Here is an 18883-nt window from a genome sequence, read left to right as displayed (position 1 = left end):
ATCATAGTCATACATCATAACCACTCCTGCATGGGGGCGGAGGGGAAAGAAGACATCTAAACAAAAACAAGTGACGAATTGGCTCTTTGTTTACTGAGGACAACTGGACATCCAGAATGCTACTGCCAGAAGTGTTATTAATTAATAATAATAATTACTGTAGTGCCTAAGAGCACAAGTCCTATTCTGCAAAGTGCTGGACAGACACAAAGCAATAAGATAGCTCTGACCCATACAGTTTATAATCTAAAGCTATTTCTACTCTATCACCTATGGTGGCAAAATTTATGTTGCTCAGGGGCAAAGGTGTACGCAAATGGGGGGAAAGCATGGGCATGCCCCCACCCCCAATAATCTTCCGGGGCACAGAATTCCTCCAGCCCTGGGGTTGCTGCGGGAGCACAGAATGTGCCCCTCCAGAAGCCATCATATTTTCATTCCTATGCATGCCCCTGCTCAGGGGAGTGAATATTCCACACACATATGCCCCGGAGCAACATAAGTTACACCGACATAAGTGTTAGTGTGCGCAATTCTACGTCAGTGGGATAGCTTCTCCCGCCGACATAGCTTATGCCGGTTGAGGAGGTACTTTCTTTAATGCCAACAGGCAATCTCTCTCCCATTGGCATAGAGTATATTCACCAAAAGTAGAGTTGAATTGGTACAATTGGTACAATTGCCACCGCAGCGCTGTACGGCCTGAGTACAAGACAAGAAACAACAGAAGCATACAGACAGACAAGGGAATACAGGAAAACAATGAGACAATACTCAGCAGTATGGTAGGCTGTGGTCTCACACAGTAGTTTAACTGGGTTTAACTGATTGCCATATTTGGGGTCAGGGAGGAATTTTCCCCCAGGGCAGATTGGCAAAGGCTCTGGGGGGGTTTCATCTTTCTCTGTGGCATGGGACACAGTTCGCTTGCTGGTGGATTCTCTGTACCTTAAAGTCTTTAAACCATGATTTGAGGACTTTAATAACTCAGTCATAGGTTAGAGGTTTATTACAGGAGTGGGCGGGTGAGGTTCTGTGGCCTGCATTGTGCAAGAGGTCAGACTAGATGATCATATTGGTCCCTTCTGACCTTAGAGTCTATGAGTCTATGTCAGCAAAAGGGCTTCTTCTTCACCTCCTCCTGTGCACCATGGAAATGCCAGTCACAATCTGGACCTGCATTTTTGCGTATAAAAATTCTGAGATGCGCTGAGCACCTGATGAGTAACTTCCAATGGGAGCTGCAGGTACTTGTCTTTTCTCAGGATTTGATTCTGGATTGTCACCACTTATTTGTTATAAAGGTTAGAACTCAAATTACTTTGTATCCACTTTGGATGTTTTATTTTATTTGTTAAATTAGGATGACAGTTTAAATGCCTTGAAAAAAGGTAATATTTAAAACCTTTAATTGGGAAATGGAGTTGATCTTACATCTCTCACTACTTAATACTGCAATAGGAAACTGAAAAACATGGTGCTCACTTTATGCTTTACCAACAGTTACTCAGTAAAAGTAGAATTCATAATAGATAGAGACAAATCATCTGATGGCAGAGGTTAAAAGAAACCTGTTACTATGACAACAGATAGGGTCAGATAACAAAATGAACAGCCACTTTTGATCTTCAAAAAATTCTTTTTCCTTTGCTCTCTCCTCTGTTATCTGGACCACTCCATCAAACACCTAACAGATAACAGAGTTGAAAACCCAATCGACCTTCAAGGAAGACCAGACAACTTGGAAAGTCTATGGAAAGGTTACTATTACAGTGGAAGTGCTTGTCATGATATTTTCTCTCTGTGTGTGCATGTTTGTGTGTATATATTTTACTAAAGTAACAGGATACTGTTCAAAAGCACTTATAAAAAATTTAACATAAGTAAATAAATGTAATTTTTTTTACAATTCCACTTGTAATAAAGGAGATAAAATATAATATAATCTGAAAATACTGACTACACAAATATAATATGCAGTTAGCATACTTTGGGTAAAAAGCTTGACTGAAACATCTTTGAATAATTACCCAATGCACAGAATCATTTCTTCACAGATAGGCTTTAACCTGGAAAAATAAATCAGTATTTTAAACCCTAAAAAGCATAACATGTTTATATGTTTCTTAATATATTTGAAAGAATTTTATATAAAGTAATAATTAATGTACAAAGCTGGTTCATTCAATGCTAGGAAAATTCAAAATTCCGTGCCACAAGATCCCTGCCATCCACTGTTGGAGATGTAAAGGAAAAGAAAGAAAAAATATTTTAAAAGCTATTATTCACTAGAGGGCAAGCCCTGCACTGGCTGACAAGATGTCTGACTCTTCCTAGCACTGGGATGTTTTCCGTGAGCAAGGGTTGTGGTAAGATTTGAAAAGACTATATAAAATGTGCCATCCTTGCACAGGGTAGAGTTCTATTCTATGAACAATGGACAGGTACTGAATGGAATAGCATAGGCAGATAGAATGAACTGGGATGGGCCCAGTGGATCCACTCTACCAGCCCCTCTCACATTGCATTGTCATGGAAGGGACAACAGAAGTTACATCTATTCCTGTCATTGGGCTACAGTAATTTTCAAAGAAGCTCCGCAGCCACTCTGTGGTTGGAGAAAGATTACTTTTTTCCCCTGTGTGTTCTCATCTAGCACCAGATCAGCTACTTGGGCAATCTTGAGTGCATAAGGCACAACTGAAGTGTAAAACCTTGCAGGGCCCCCTTCCACTGTCTCATGTGAATTTCACATAAAATGAACAGCTTCATATTAAAGTTGCTAGTCTCCAAACACTGGTATAGTATTAAAGTCTAAAGAACACAGACCTATTTTACACATTATTATCCAGGGGAAATCAACAGCATACAGAGAAATTAATTAGATATGCAGAAAGTAAGATTTATTTCTAACAATTTTCTTCAAGTAAACAAAGTAGACCTTTTTCTTACTTCCTGTTCCCAGTAAGGAATCTAAAAACTTCTTAGCTTCACCAAAGTCCATGAAAAAATACTAACTGCCTAGAAAAATATTTAGGAGTTGAGTAGGGTAAAAAGTTGCCATAGTCCAAATCCATCAAGGAGGAAAAAAATAGGTTTCAACATTGTTCACAAAGAGCATGCTCAGTAGATTAATTGCCATAATTTTTTTTGACAAAATATATTCTTTTAGCAATACACATGAAAGAGCTTCACAAATTATCAGTTCACACTTGAAATGTTCTTTGTTCATAGATAGTCACATTTTGAAGATTTTTTTTTTTTTTTTAGTTTTACTCAAAACTTTCAATCTTGACATTTATTTTTGTTGTTACTCTTTTTGACCCAACTGGTAATCAAAGTTTGGGGCCCCATGGGTGTTCCAGCTAGGAGTGGAAATTGGTGGTAGTCAGGTATTTCTTTGATGAAAATTAATTTACAAAGCATATACAAAGTCCTATGCCTCTGACTACAGAGGCAATCAAATAGTAGCAACAGCTCCTTTAGCTTACAAGCACCAAGAGCACTCTTTCCAGCCTGCACCCTTGACGTCAGGGTGCACTTCTCCCCAGGTTTCTTCCAGGATCAGCCAATATGCACTCAGTTTCTCCTTTAGGCTGTCTCTCTCTTCCAGTCTTTCTTGTGTGTTCTTCAGTTTCTTTACGCACACACACACGCACACACACGCACACACGCATATACCAATATTTACCAAAATCTCCTGGGTGAGTTCAGACACTCCTTTTATTTTAGGTGGGGCTTAGATTTACAAATATGTAAACTGAAGGGTGAGTTCACACCTATTAATCTCAATCCTATAACAAGGTTTCACACAGCTCATAACACTACTTGAGAATCCATGCTCTGAATGTATCTCACTTTAAGATACTGACTTAACAAGGGGATGCTCTGATAAGTGTTTCGATCATATGCAGCATCTTCACCAATCCAGAGAGATACAACCAATACTGTTCTTGAGTCATCTAGTATCCTCTCTTGATCCCAGCAAATACATAGTAATCTATGAAGGCACTTTACTCCAGTAAGTCCAACTGTCAGCAAGCACCAATTAGTATTAATTATACAGGTTTTTCTGCCACTTTTTGAGTGGGAACTGGACTGAGACCATCAAATTCTTTTCCCTCAACCACCAAATGGTTAATAACATTCAGTTGTTACTGACCTGATCTGGAAACAACTAGCCACTTAGAAAGAAAAAGTTCTCTAGTCTATTAACAATTGTAATTTTTACCTTAGAACATTATTGAAGAATACATATAACGCCAAAAAGACAAAGTGGTATAAAAGGAAAAAGAAAATATACTATGTGGCATGTTTTCCACAAAGGTATCTTCATCACAAAGAGTGGAAGAAAATCAATATTGATGCAGGAAAAGCAAAATATGATTTCATACAACCAATGTATATTGGATAATTGATGAGTAACCCACCAGTGAGTGTATGTTACAGGTCCCCCTCTGTGTCAATGCACAAAGGATATGAGTTGTTACAGCCCTCCACCTATCCTCTGGGGATCAGCACAGAGGGGGACCTGTAACACACACGCACCTGTGGGTTACAGGTGCACTTCTAATATGTAGTAAAATATTTTTTCTTCTTTTCATCATTATTCCCCTGTCTTGGACAATCCTTCAGAGGAAATTAACTTCAGGAAATAAAATATAGTCCTAATATCAACACTCCACTAATGTGCCAAGGTGCGGTGATCATTAAACTTGCCTTTTTAGCAAAATAAAAATGTTCAGGTGGGTATCATGCCATATGTCAATATCAGAAAAGAAAGAGATGTTAAAACAAGCTAAATAATTGCTTAATAGTATTTGTACTAATGACCATAAACTTCTACCATGCTAATTTTTCTCTGTACTTTTAATTACAGATCAATAATACCTTGTGGTTGACATTTAAAAATGCTGAACTGCATGTAGGAACACAGACTGAATGGAAATATACAATGCAGTACTGAATTTGCCAAATCAATAAACTTTGCCATTTAACAAACAGTAGCATGTAAACAGTCACCAAGATTAGCAAGTGTAAAAGACTACACTTCAAGTGCTTAATTATTGTTTAATAACATTAAGCTTCACTTCAGTGACAGAATTCCATTGCTGTGAAAATCAGTAGTTCTAAAATTTGCTTGCCTTGTTCATGCATAGCATCTCCTTCACATCTTTTAGGGTAGTAGTTGCTGAACCAAAACTGAACCACGCTAATAAACTATCTTTAAAATACAATACTTTGAAAGATTAAAAGGTAAATAATCTAAATATATTGCGTGAATTTTAGTTTATGCTTGCTGACTTAGTTAAATTAATTTTCGTTAAAAAATACCTCTTGTGCCAAATAAATGTAATGGAAACGTGCAGATATATTAAGATGTGTCATTAAATAATACTTTCCTGTGTGTATTTCAATATAATGTCAATGATTCAGTTAGAATTCGAGGAATAGTGTCACTAAGAGACTCATTCACTTTTCTTGCTGTAGAAATTTCCTCTAGACAACATAGGTGCCCCAAAACACCTTTTTAGAGTGTTCTGGCATGAGACACAATTTATTGAGCACGTCTTCACTGAATTGTTAGCAAAAATGTCCTCCCCACCCAACCTGTCTCCATCCCTCATACACAAATCCCTAGCTCAGGTTAAGTGATGCTTTAAACTGAAGCTAGCTGGCCTGTCAGGGAGTGTGGGGTTTAGCAGGTGCTATAATGCAATGGGGACTCAGCTATTGTGCACTGTTAATGCACATGCTATCTTATTTTGCAGTATGACTGCCCTCACTTGAGCTAGGCTAACTCAAGAAGGGTTAACTTGAGTGCAGATAACTGGAGCTAGCATTGCAGTAATAACAAGCCCTTAATTCCTCCCTAATATGTTACACAAATGATGTGATTGTTGAAATGTCATTTCACAGTTAAACTGTGGATCTAGTCTTGGATTAAACACCATACTCTTTCTTCTGCTACAGGGTCCCAGCAGTGTTGTGAGATCTGGTAGAGGCTCTGATTCTCTCCTTTTCGATTGCCCAATCACTGAGTAAGATAAACAAGGAATTTTCCCAGTGGTGTGTCAGTTATAGTAAATTTGTAAATGCAGGGTCCATTCTGCAACTCTTTCTGATGCAAATAGTACCAGGAAAGTCAACGGGCTGAATTCTCCTATCTGTTAAGTTCACTTTGAACTGAGTAAGAAACACAGAGGACTAAACCTGCTAGAGATTCTCCTTGGAGAATGTGCCCTCTATAGGGGCAATATTCTCTGGTGTGAAGCAGATGGAGGTGGTTCTGCTGTCTCCTATCCCAATTGGGCCACTTGGCATAAAAGTTGCGGGGGAGGGGGCAAGAAGAGGCCAGAGGGAAGTGGCATGTCAAGGAAGAAGATGCGAGAGCCTTGAGTGTGGTGAAGTGAAATTTCACTAGGGATATTTCCTGCTGTCGTAACGTCCCTGAGGACCTCACAGCTGCATTAGCACCAGTTAAAGCTGCCCCACTGCAGCTTTAATTTACATTGGGATATGGCACTGAGAAATCAGGATGCTATAATTCACTCCCTGTCCTCCCTCCCCTACTCCAATTACTCCCGAGCAGAGAACTAAGACCAAGAGGACTACACACGTGTAAGTGCCAGTCCTATCAATGAAGACTGAACTGTTAAGTAGTTCCAATCCTGAAATCTGGAGTATGGTTAATTTTAAAACATGTGCTCTGCTGTGCTTTAACTGCAGCCCCAGTGCTGTTTACATGCCTGGCCGGCCTCATATTGGAGAACCAATAAAAGCAACTGAATATCAAGGCCCAGAAACACCAGAACCCCGAAATATGTAAAAAAAAAATCACTGACAAGATTGGGCACTAAACAAGGTTTTGGACTTTGAATAATAAAAATTCCCTGACAAACTTATGTTTGCAGAAAATAAAGAAATGTTGACATTAAAGAATTATAGCATGTTCTCCAAACTATCCTGCCCCCATCTAATAGATTAAAGGGTAGAACAGGATGATATAGATATACTGAAATAAAAATGAAGGATTGCTAATGGTAACATTGAAAGGTTTGATAGCTATATTTAATAACTAGTAGTTATGGATAGCAACTGAGAATAGATAAGGTAACACTTAGGCCAAGTCCTTGCCTGGCATGAGTGTGTTTTTGCCAATTTTAATTTGATATAAATTGCTGATTTGCTTAAAATAATATCTTTAGAGGTTTTTAAGGCCCAGCTGGACAAAGCCCTGGCTGGGATGATTTAGTTGGGATTGGTCCTGCTTTGAGCAGGGTGTTTGGACTAGATGACCTCCTGAGGTCCCTTCCAATCCTAATCTTCTATGATTCTATAATTCTATATTATTGCTGGCAAGATAAATAATGTGTATGTTGGAAGATGTAAGTAAAAGGTATACAAACATGTAATGATAAATAAAAAAAAGTTCTTTTTCTGGGAGGGCTCAGGAACAGGGTGACAGAGAACAGCATGACCCAGAAACTGCACAACCAGCAAGAAAAATTCAGAAATTGGGTAACTGAAACTTGTGCATGTATAATGTACAGTTTACATGCAAAAAATCAGTGAGTAACATCTTAAACACAGATTGGAGAAAAGATGAGCAGTGAGAAATGTGGCAATATATAAAAATCCAAGTGACCAGGGCCCAAACTGTAAAAATACTGGACTAGAAATTGAAGTATGGGACTAAAGGTCCAGACTAGGAGATCAGAGGAGCCACTAACCATCATGAATGGTGGAAGGACTTTCCAGTGCCCCAGAATGCAGTAGTTTGGGCCCATTTACTTATTTCATCTTGTTGTTATTGTCTTGCACAAATGTATGTCCAGACAGTATAAAAGTCTACACTGGGTGGATTTGTGATTCAGTTTCCCACATTTAACCCCAACTCCCATTCCTCCATGCTACTCACATGGAGTGACCCATTGTGCTGTATTATATTCACTGAATGAGTTCAGCCACTATGGAAATATTACTTTGAATATTTAAGTCCTGGATGATGATCCCAGAACCAGCAAAGTTATTGCTCTTAGGCTGAAGTCAATTATAGCATTAACATTCAAAATTTCAGTCCAGTCAGAGATGATAAGATGTTCCAAAGTCTGACAGAAAACCTCCGCCAGCTAACATAATTTATTTTTTCTGAGAACTAAAAATCCTGGATCAATAAACAAAAGTTTGTTGGGACTGGGGAAAACTTGGACTCCCAAGTAACATTCAGGCCAAGCTGGATGAGTTTCTAAGACACGGATGTACAGAAGCAACTAAAATTGTCAAGAAAAAAAATCAGACTTGGTGAATGCTTTTCTTCATTTGCTTATGAGACTCTGAATTCATCTATGTTGCAGTTTGCCTGCCAACAATATGGTTAATGTCAGCTGTAATCACTGTGTTCAGTAAAAGCTTTTGATTCACTCTAGTGTAGTGTTATTTTGCTTTCAACTTTGAAGAACAACATGACAGGGCATTGCCAGAACAGACCCACTATACCACTAAACACATGCACAGAGCAGAAGCCAGGGACTGCCAACTGAAAAAGACAAGGTGCTTCAGCTGTGCTTGGGTGACCTCAATCTAGATTCCCTGTCCCCTATGCAGGTTTCCTTCTCCCCTTTCTGTAAGTACTCACATGGCTATAGAGAATTCAATATTTAGTTATTAAAATAATTCAGTTACTAGGTAGAATAAAAGGTAGTTATTAAAACAATTCAGGTAGAAATATGGGTTGGATGAATGGACTATAAGATGGATAGAAAGCTGGCTAGATCATTGGACTCAATAGGTAGTGATCAACAGCTTGATGTCTAGTTGGCAGCCGGTAATAAGTGGAGTGTCCTAGGAGTTGGTGCTGGGGCCAGTTTTGTTCAACATCTTCATTAATGATCTGGAGGATGGAGTGGATTTCACCCTCAGCAAGTTTGCAGATGACACTAAGCTGGAGGGAGTAGTAGATACACTGGAGGGCAGGGATAGGATACAGAGTGACCTAGACAAATTAGAGGATTGGACCAAAAGAAATCTGATGAGGTTCAACAAGGACAAATGCAGAGTCCTGCACTTAGGACCGAAGAATCCCATGTCATGCTACAGACTGTGGACCGACTGCAGAAAAGGACCTGGGTGTTACACAGGACAAGAAGCTGGATATGATAAGGATAAGTGTGCCCTTATTGCTAAGAAGCCTAATGGCATACTGGGCTGCATTAGTCGGAGCATTGCCAGCAGATGGAGGGAAGTGATTATTCCCCTCTATTCGGCACTGGTGAGGCCTCATTTGGAGTATTGTGTCCAGTTTTGGGCCTCCCACTACAGAAAGGACATGGACAAACTGGAAAGAGTCCAGAGGAGAGCAACAAAAATGATTAGGGGGCTGGAGCACATGACTTATGAGGAGAGGCTGAGAGAATTAAGTTTGTTTAGTCTGCAGAAGAGAAGAATGAGGGGGAATTTGATAGCAGCCTTTAACTACCTGAAAGGAGGCTCCAGGGAGGAGGGAGCTAGGCTGTTCTCATTGGTAGTAGATGACAGAACTAGGAACAACAGTCTTAAGTTGCAGTAGATGAGGTCTAGGTTGGATATTAGGGAAAAAAAAATTCACTATGAGGGTGGTGAAGTACTGGGATGGGTTATCTAGAGAGGTGATGGAATCTTCATCCTTAGAGGTTTTTAAGGTGTGGCTTGGAAAAACCCTGGCTGGGATGATTTAGTTGGGGTTGGTCCTGCTTTGAGCAGGGGGTTGGACTAGATTAATTCCTGAGGTCCCTTCCAACCTTGATCTTCTATGATTCTATTATTATATGAACACAGGGAAATTGTCAGTTCTTCAGCAATTATGTTACAGCTCTAAAAGGAAAGCTAATTCATCTATTCATGATAAAATGTCAGAAAGGAAATATAAGAAATTATTCTAGCCAAACAGGTATCCTTGGAAATAGAAATCCATCCCAAGTTAAGCAAACAAAAAGGAACAAATTATGTCATGTAAAATGTAAATTTGAAATTAGCAGGTCTCAGAAGGAATTTCAAGAGCAAATAACCAAAGATATAAAAACAAATAACTAAGAAATTATTTAAGTATATCATAAGCATGAGGGTTCAGAGAATCAGTAGATTTCCAGGTAGTAAAGGGACTACCAAGAAAATTAACTGAAACAATATGGAAGAAGGAATCACAAAATATGATACAAAAGGGACAAACCAATTCTAGCTCTGTAAAGGTAAATCACACCTCACCACTCTACTGGAATTCTTTGAACAGTGATAACAGAAGAGTAGATAAAGAAGAACTGCTTGACATAATTTATTTAGACTTTCAAAAAGCTTTTGACAAAGTCCCTGGCAACAGGCTGTTAAGAAAACTAAAGAGCTCTGCCATTGATTGGAAACTGAGCAAGAGAGATACAGAGTAGGAATAAATGGCCAATTTAAAATATGTGGGCTGCCCAGTGATCTGTATTTAAGATAAATATTATTTAATAATATAAATGATCTATGAAGTGGCAAAATGTACAGATGTCACAAAGTTATTTAAATTATTCAAGGCTGGAGTACTGCAGAGGGATTTAAGAAAGCTAAGCAACTGGCAACACAATTGCAGCAGAAATCCTATGTAGACAAGTACAAGGTAATGCACATTAAAGGTCAAGTCACCCATATTGTTGGGTTCTAAATTAACTGTAATCACTCAGGAATAAGACCTGGGCATCATTATAGATAGTTAAATGAAAATATTTGCTCAGTGGGCACTGGTGGGCACAAAAGCAAACAAAATATTATGATGTGCAAAGACTGGAACAGGAAATAATACTGAAAATGTTTGATTATAGTATATATGATTATAGAAACTAATCATATACTTGTAATACTGTTTTTAGCTCTCGTCTCTCCATGTACAAAAAAGGAGCAAAAAGAAGAGAAAGGATCTTACAACAGACAATGAAAATGATTATAGACATTAAAAAAGTTCTGTATGAGAAAGACTAAAAAGGTTAGAACATTTAAAGATTTAGAAAGAAAATGAGTGAGTGTGACATGATACCAGTGTGTAAAATAGTGAATCATAGAATCATAGAATATTAGAGTTGGAAGGGACCTCAGGAGGTCATCTAGTCCAACCCCCTGCTCAAAGCAGGACTAACCTCAGCTATATCATCCCAACCAGGGCTTTGTCAAGCCTCAGCTTAAAAACCTCTAAGGATGGAGATTCCACCACCTCCCTAGGTAACCCATTCCAGTGCTTCACCACCCTCCTAATAAAAAACTTTTTCCTAATGTCCAACCTAGACCTCCCGCCCTGCAACTTGAGACCGTTGCTCCTTGTTCTGTCATCTGCCACCACCAAGAACAGCCTAGCCCCCTCCTCCCTGGAACCCCCTTTCAGGTAGTTAAAGGCCGCTATCAAATCCCCCCTCACTCTTCTCTTTTGCAGACTAAACAAGCCCATTTCCCTCAGCCTCTCCTCATAAGTCCTGTGCTACAGCCCCCTAATCATTTTTGTTGCCCTCCGCTGCACTCTCTCCAACTTGTCCACATCCTTTTTGTAGTGGGGGGCCCAAAACTGGACACAATATTCTAAATGCGGTCTCACCAATGCCAAATAGAGGGGAATAATCACTTCCCGTGACCTGCTGGCAATGCCCCTCCTAATGCAGCCCAATATGCCATTAGCCTTCTTGACAACCAGGGCACACTGCTGACTCATATCCAGCTTTTTATCCACCGTTACCCCCAGGTCCTTTTCTGCAGAGCTGCTGCCCAGCTCGTCTGTCCCCAGTCTATAGCTGTGCATGGGATTCTTCCTTCCTAAGTGGAGGACTCTGCACTTGTCCTTGTTGAACCTCATTAGATTTCTTTTGGCCCAATCCTCCAGTTTGTTTAGGTCACTCTGTATCCTATCCCTACCCTCCAGGGTATCTACTACTCCCCCCAGCTTAGTGTCATCCGCAAACTTGCTGAGGGTGCAATCTACCCCATCCTCCAGATCATTAATAAAGATGTTGAACAAAACCGGCCCCAGCACCGACCCCTGGGGAACTCCACTTGTGACCAGTTGCCAGCTAGACATGGAGCCATTGATCACTACTCGTTGAGCCCTATGCTCTATCCAGCTCTCTATCCATTTTATAGTCCATTCATCCAACCCATACTTCTTTAACTTGCTGATAAGAATACTGTGTGAGACAGTATCAAAAGCTTTGCTAAAGTCAAGGTATATCACATCCACCGCCTTCCCTACATCCACAGAGCCAGTCAACTCATCATAGAAAGCAATCAGGTTGGTCAGGCATGACTTTCCCTTGGTGAATCCATGTTGACTGTTCCTGATCACCTTCCTCTCTTCCAAGTGCCTTAAAATGGATTCCTTAAGGACCTGCTCCATGATTTTTCCAGGGATTGAGGTGAGGCTGACCGGTCTGTAGTTCCCTGGATCCTCTTTCCTCCCTTTTTTGAAAATGGGCACTATATTTGCTTTTTTCCAGTCATCAGGGACCTCCCCCTGTTCCCACGAGCTTTCAAAGATAATAGCCAATGGCTCTGAAATCACCTCAGCCAACTCCCTCAGCACCCTCGGGTGCATTGCATCCGTCCCCATGGACTTGTGAATGTCCAATCCTTCTAAATAGTCTTGGACCCGTTCCCTCAGCACTGCGGGATGTTCGCCTCCTTCCCATTCTGTGCCACCCAGTGCAGTAGTCTGAGAGCTGATCTTGTCTGTGAAGACAGAGGCAAAAAAGGCATTGAGTACCTCAGCTTTCTCCACATCCTCCGTCACTAGGTCGCCCCCCTCATTCTGTAAGGGGCCCACACTTTCTCTAATCTTCCTCTTGTTGGCAACATGCCTGTAGAAACCCTTCTTGTTCCCCTTCACGTCCCTTGCTAGCTGCAACTCCAATTGCGCTTTGGCCTTCCTGATTTCATTCCTGCACGTTCGAGCAGTGTTTATATAATCCTCCTTAGTCATCTGACCAACCTTCCACTTCTTGTAAGCTTCATTTTTGTGTTTAAGTTCGCCAAGGACATCTTTGTTAAGCCAAGCTGGACGCCAACCATATTTGCTATTCTTTCTGCACATCGGGGTGGTTTGCTCTTGTGCCCTCAATAAGGTCTCTTTAAAAAACAGCCAGCTCTCTTGGGTTCCTTTCCCCCTCATATTAGCCTCCCAGGGAATCCTGCCCATCAGTTCCCTGAGGGAGTCAAAGTCCGCTTTTCTGAAGTCCATGGTCCGTATCCTGCTGAATGATATAATGAAAGTAAATCAGGTGCAATATTTACCTTTCCTGTTAATATAGAAATAAGGGGACATTCAAAGAAATTGGAAAACAACAAATTTAAAACTGATAAAAGGAAATACTTTTTTACGCTGTGCAAAATTAATCATAGAATCATAGAGTTAGAAAGGACCGTGAGGATCATGTAGTCTAAACCCTGCCAAGATGCAGGATTTGTTGTGTCTAAACTATCTAAGACAGATGGCTATCCAGCATTCTATTGAAAACCTCCATTGAAGGAGTTTCCACAACCTCCGTAGACAATCTGTTCCATTGTCCTACTGTTCTTACGGTTAGGAAGTTTTTTTCCTGAGATTAAATCTAAATCTGCTATTCTGTAGTTTGAGCTCATTGTTTCTAATCTTGCCCTCTGTGGCAAGAGAGAACAATTTTTCTCCATCTTTCTTATGACAGACTTTTAAGTATTTGAAGACTGCTATCATGTCCCCCTTTCATCTTCTCTTTTTCAAACTAAACATATCCAGTTCCTTCAGCTTTTGCTCATAATCATTGTATTCCATCCCTTTGGTCATTTTTGTTGCTCACCTCTGGATCCTTTCCAGTTTCTCTACATCCTTTTTATACAGCAGTGACTAAAACTGGACACAGCACTCCAGCTGAGGCCTTACCAGTGCCAACTAGAGTGGTACTATCATCTCTCATGACTTGTATGCTATACCTCTGATAACGCAACCCAAAATTACAATTGCTTTTTTTGCAACGGCATCTCATTGTTGACTCATGTTGAGGTTGTGATCCACCACAACTCTTACATCCTGCTAAGTAGTTAATGCAGCTGGCTAGAAAATAGAAATCCATTCCTGTGAAAAATGTTGCCTTTTTGAAAAATTGTCCATCCCAAATCAGGTAAAAAGATCAAAAAGATGTTCTTTGTAGAAAGGATGTCACGTTGTCTGGAATGGCTCATGATCATGAGTGTTTATCTCAGGGCAGACTGTCAAAGCAGGGCAGAAACCCCAAACTATTCTATAATTAGATTTCATCAACCCAGTAACAAATGTGGACTCCTGGATCACTATAATAGTCTTACCATAGAGTCACAAACAGTCCACTTAGGCTCTCCAGTCTATCTTTCCACTCAGGCAAGCTGGACTTAGTGATAAATGGCCACTTACCTCAAAAATCACAAAATATACCACTTGCTTCCAGTCCCAAGAGATCAGTCACTTACCCCAGATCAATTTGTATCTTAGATCTTACAGCAAAGACAATGCTAGTAGCCAATCCTGTAATACATTAACAAAGGCTAATTATCAAGGAAAAAGACATAAGACAGAGCTGTTTGCTGGTTAAAGCAAGTAAACATATACACAAAAATGAGTTATCACTTATGGTTCCTAAACAAGACAGAGATGTAAGAATCTATCAATTCAAAATGTCTTTCAGGGCAGATCCAAGGGTAACCCTGGGGATCTCTGCCTTACTGTAGTGTCTCTGGCTCTGTGAGAGTCCAAACAGCAAAAAGACAAAAAAAAAAGTTGTGACCCTGTTTTATATATTACATTTAGGCCTTGTCTACACTATAGAGCTTTATCAACAAAAGCCAGCTTTCATCAACAAAACAGTGGAGGTGTACACCCTACAATGTTCCTTCCACCGATAAAACTCTCCTGCTTTGCAAGAAAATAAAACCACCTCAACGAAAGACATAGAACTTTTGACGGCAAAGTTATATCGACAAAGTGTCAGTGTAGACACTGCCCTTGATTATGTCACCAAAAATAGCCTCCAGGAGGTGTCCCACAATACCCATCCTAACTACTCTGGTCAGCAATTCGAACTCCTCTGCCCTCCACTTACGTACACAGGCATCTGCCCCTCCTCCTTTAAAGGCCTGAACATTTTTGAAATTCCACTTCCTGTTTGTTTGACATGGAGAGCTCACATTGCATCTTCCCAGCTGACCATGGCGGTTCCATGCAGCAAACACTCTCCTGCTTGGAGCACACTGGAGCTCTTGGATCTGCTGAGTATATGGGGAGAGGAGGCTGTGCAATCCCAGCTCTGTTCCAGCTGTAGGAACTTTGATATCTATGGTCAGTTTTCTCATGGCATGTGGGAAAAGGGCTACGAAAGGGACACACATCAGTGCCATGTGACCATAAAGAATCTAAGGCAGGCGTACTAGAAGACAAAGGAGTCAAACCATCACTTTGGTGTTGTAACAAAGACCTACCACTTCTATAAGGAAATGGACACCGTCCTTGGTGGTGAACCCTCTTCCACCACCGAAATCCCCGAGGATACTTTGGAGGGGCTGGAGACAGTGGACAGCATAATCAACCCTGAGGACGAAGTCATGGAAGACGAGGTCAAGTTGGAGGATGAGAAGAGACAGGCAACAGGATCATCCAGCACTGTTGGGAACCATGACCCCTTCTCGACCCCAGAGGGTTCTAGCCAGTCCCAGCACTCCATCTCTAGCACACATGATGCAGGAGAGGAGAGATCTGGTAAGTGATCTTTTTTACTTGATGTTGCTTGTTTATATGACGTAGCACCATCCTTTGCTTTTGTTATATTCTAGAAGCGGATGAAGGGATAGAAATGTACAAGACTAGCTGTGTTTGCATGTGCTTCACATTTCCCTGTGCAGCTAAGCAGTGCAGCAGAAAAATGTGTTAATGCACATGAGATTTTATGGGAATCCCCCAGAGAGATCTCTAGGAAACTTTCCTGGAGGTACTCGCCAATCATCTACTGAAGCTTCCCTGGCAGAGCTGCTTTGTTCCTTCCTTTGTTGTAGGAAACTGTCCTGCACCAATCATCAAACATTTATGCAGAGACCAAAATGGCACACAGTCAAGCAGCATAGGGACATGGTTTGAAGCCTCATGCATGAGGGAGTTGTACCTTGCTTACCCTCAGGAATGAGATATTAGCTACTATGAACCCCGTCTGTGGAAATTGGTGGCAGAATTTACAATTTTGTCCCTAGACATCTGTAGTAATCTCCTTAAAAAAACACTTAGGCCCTTTGCCCCATCTTGAGTGCCCCTATTCTTGCTGGGCCAAACTCATCATGTTCAGGGCATTCACCGAGCTGTGTGCTTGCCAAGGGACAGTGAGAAATTAATTTGTATTTAAAAAAAGATTCATTTTACTATAATGGTTCAATGCTGTGAGTCCACTAACAATCATGCTTCTGTTTCTTGTTTCTTATGCTTCTACACTCTGGCAGAATGGCTGTGCCAGATGAGGAAGCGACCAAACAGGAGAAAGGAGGACATGTTTCGAGAGATGCTCCAATCCTCAAAGGCCGAAAAACAAGAATGCAGGGTGTTGAGAGAGACTTTATATGAAAATTATAAAATAGACAGGCAGGACAGAAAGGAGAGCCAGGAGAAAAATGTAATGAGACAGGAGCAGATGATAAAAGTGATGGATGACCAAATGGAGATGTTGAAGTCCCTAATCATGCTGTAGACAGAAAACACATGTTCGCCCCCGCTGCAGCCAATATAGAACAGCTTGCCATGACCCCCCCCCAAACTCCTCCCACACATTCCTCGCAACCTCCTGGCCCTTCTTGGTACCGCATTCACTCCACCTCTTTGGACAGCTTCCAAAATGATAGCTGGACTTACACACAGCTATGAGAGCTTACAGTGCCCTTCACTGTTATCTCCCTTCCCACCAAACGTTTTGTGTGTGTTGTTAACTGGTAGTTAATAAAAAACATACTCTCTGAAAGATAATCAATCTTTATTTGTCTCCTACAGAAGGTGGTTGCTGCCAAAATTAATACACAGTGGTAATTGGATCATTTGCAGATTTCAAATCACAGTCAGGAATCATCAAAATTTTCATGCAAGGTTGTAAGTTAACAAAGCAGGCAGAGTGATGTATATAAAGACACATTACTGGTACTCATTGTCTCAATGATGCCTCAAGACCTCTCTGATTCGAATAGCCCCCTTGTTGTGCCCCATCAATAGTCCTGATATTTGGCTGCTCAAAATCAGACACCAAGTGATCTGCCTCTGCGCGCCATCCTGGGGTTGTTTTCACCTTGAGCCTCTCAAATATTATGAAGCACACAGCTGGCTGCTATGACCATGGGAATATTTTCCTCATTTAGGTCTAACCTGCCATAAAGGCCGCACCAGGGTGCTTTTAATCTGCCAAACGCATATTCAACGGTCATTCTGCACCTACTTAGCCTATTGTTGAAGTGCTCCTTGCTGCTGTCCAGGTTTCCCATATAAGGCTTCATGAGTCATGAAGTAAGGGGTACACTGGGTCTCCCAGGATCCCTATGGGCATTTCAACGCCCCCCATTGGAATCTTTTGGTCTGGAAAGAAAGTCCCTGCTTGCAGCTTTCTGTACAGGCCAGTGATTCTGAAGATGAATGTGTTATGATCCTTCCCTGACCACCCCATGTTGATGTCAGTACAACATCCATGGTGATCCACAGGCACCTGCAATACCATAGAGAAGTACTCCTTTCAATTGATGATGTCTATCGTGCTGTGGTGCTGACTGCACTTCTGTATTCTATAGGAACAATAACTCTGTATAGGCTTCACATCAAAAACTTTACAAGCCTGCAACTGAGACATCTGCGGCAGCTTCTAGGAATTAAATGACAAGATTGAATTCCAAACACTGAGGTATTGAGAAGAGCTGGCATGCCCAGAGTTGAGGCACTTATAGCAGCTGCACAGCTGAGATGGACAGGTCATGTTGTCCACATGCCGGATCATTGGCTCCCAAAGATTCTCCTCTATGTTGAACTCAAGGAAGGGAACCATGATAGACAAGGGCAAAAGCTGCTCTAGAAGGACGTTTTGAAAAGGAATTTGAAGAAAGCAAATATTAACATAGAGAACTGGGAAGAAGTTGCCAGATATAGATATAAATGGAGATCTGTAGTGTTTGATTCTATCCAGGCAACTGGTTTGCACAGATAGGCAGCATATCAACACCACCATCTTCAACAGCATAATATCAAATAGCTTTCCAATTTCTCCTGCCCAAACTGTCGCAGAGGCTTTATTTCAAATGCTGGACTCACTTCTCATCCCCGAGCTAACAAGTGCTAAATTTCCCTACTCCACAGTCTTTGTCAAGTACAACAGACAGCTGAAGAAGATAGACTCCTTTCTATTGATGTACTCCATTTCAAAATGGTCCAGGGCAAAAATTGAGAAAGCCGTGCCATCTATCACACCACTTCAATTAGGGAATCCCACTGCCGCAAAGCCAACCACTATTTCACACACATTTCCAAGAGTCACAGTCCTTCATAGCAGAATGCAATTAATGGCTCTGCACACTTGCATTAGTGCTCCTACAATGGTGGACTTCCTGAGTTCAAACTGATTTGTGACTGACCAATAGCAGTCTCGAGTTGCCAGCTTCCACATGGTGATTGCCACACACTTCTCCACCGAGTGGCAGCTCTCATTTTGGTGTCCTTGTGCCACAGTGCTGAGGCAATCTCCATGCACAGTTCCAGGAAAGTGGTTTTCCACATCTAAAAATTCTGCAGCCACTGCTCGTCATCCCAGACCTGCATAACAATGTGATCCCACCACTCAGTGCTTGTTTCCTGAGCCCAAAAGTGACGTTCCACCATGTG

This window comes from Emydura macquarii, unplaced genomic scaffold, assembly GCF_026122565.2.
Source record: "Emydura macquarii macquarii isolate MOO-44397 ecotype Brisbane River unplaced genomic scaffold, CSIRO-AGI_Emac_v2 contig_1827, whole genome shotgun sequence".
Lineage (NCBI taxonomy): Eukaryota > Metazoa > Chordata > Testudines > Chelidae > Emydura > Emydura macquarii.
The sequence above is the reverse complement of the archived record's forward strand: the minus strand, read 5'-3'. Positions refer to the sequence as shown.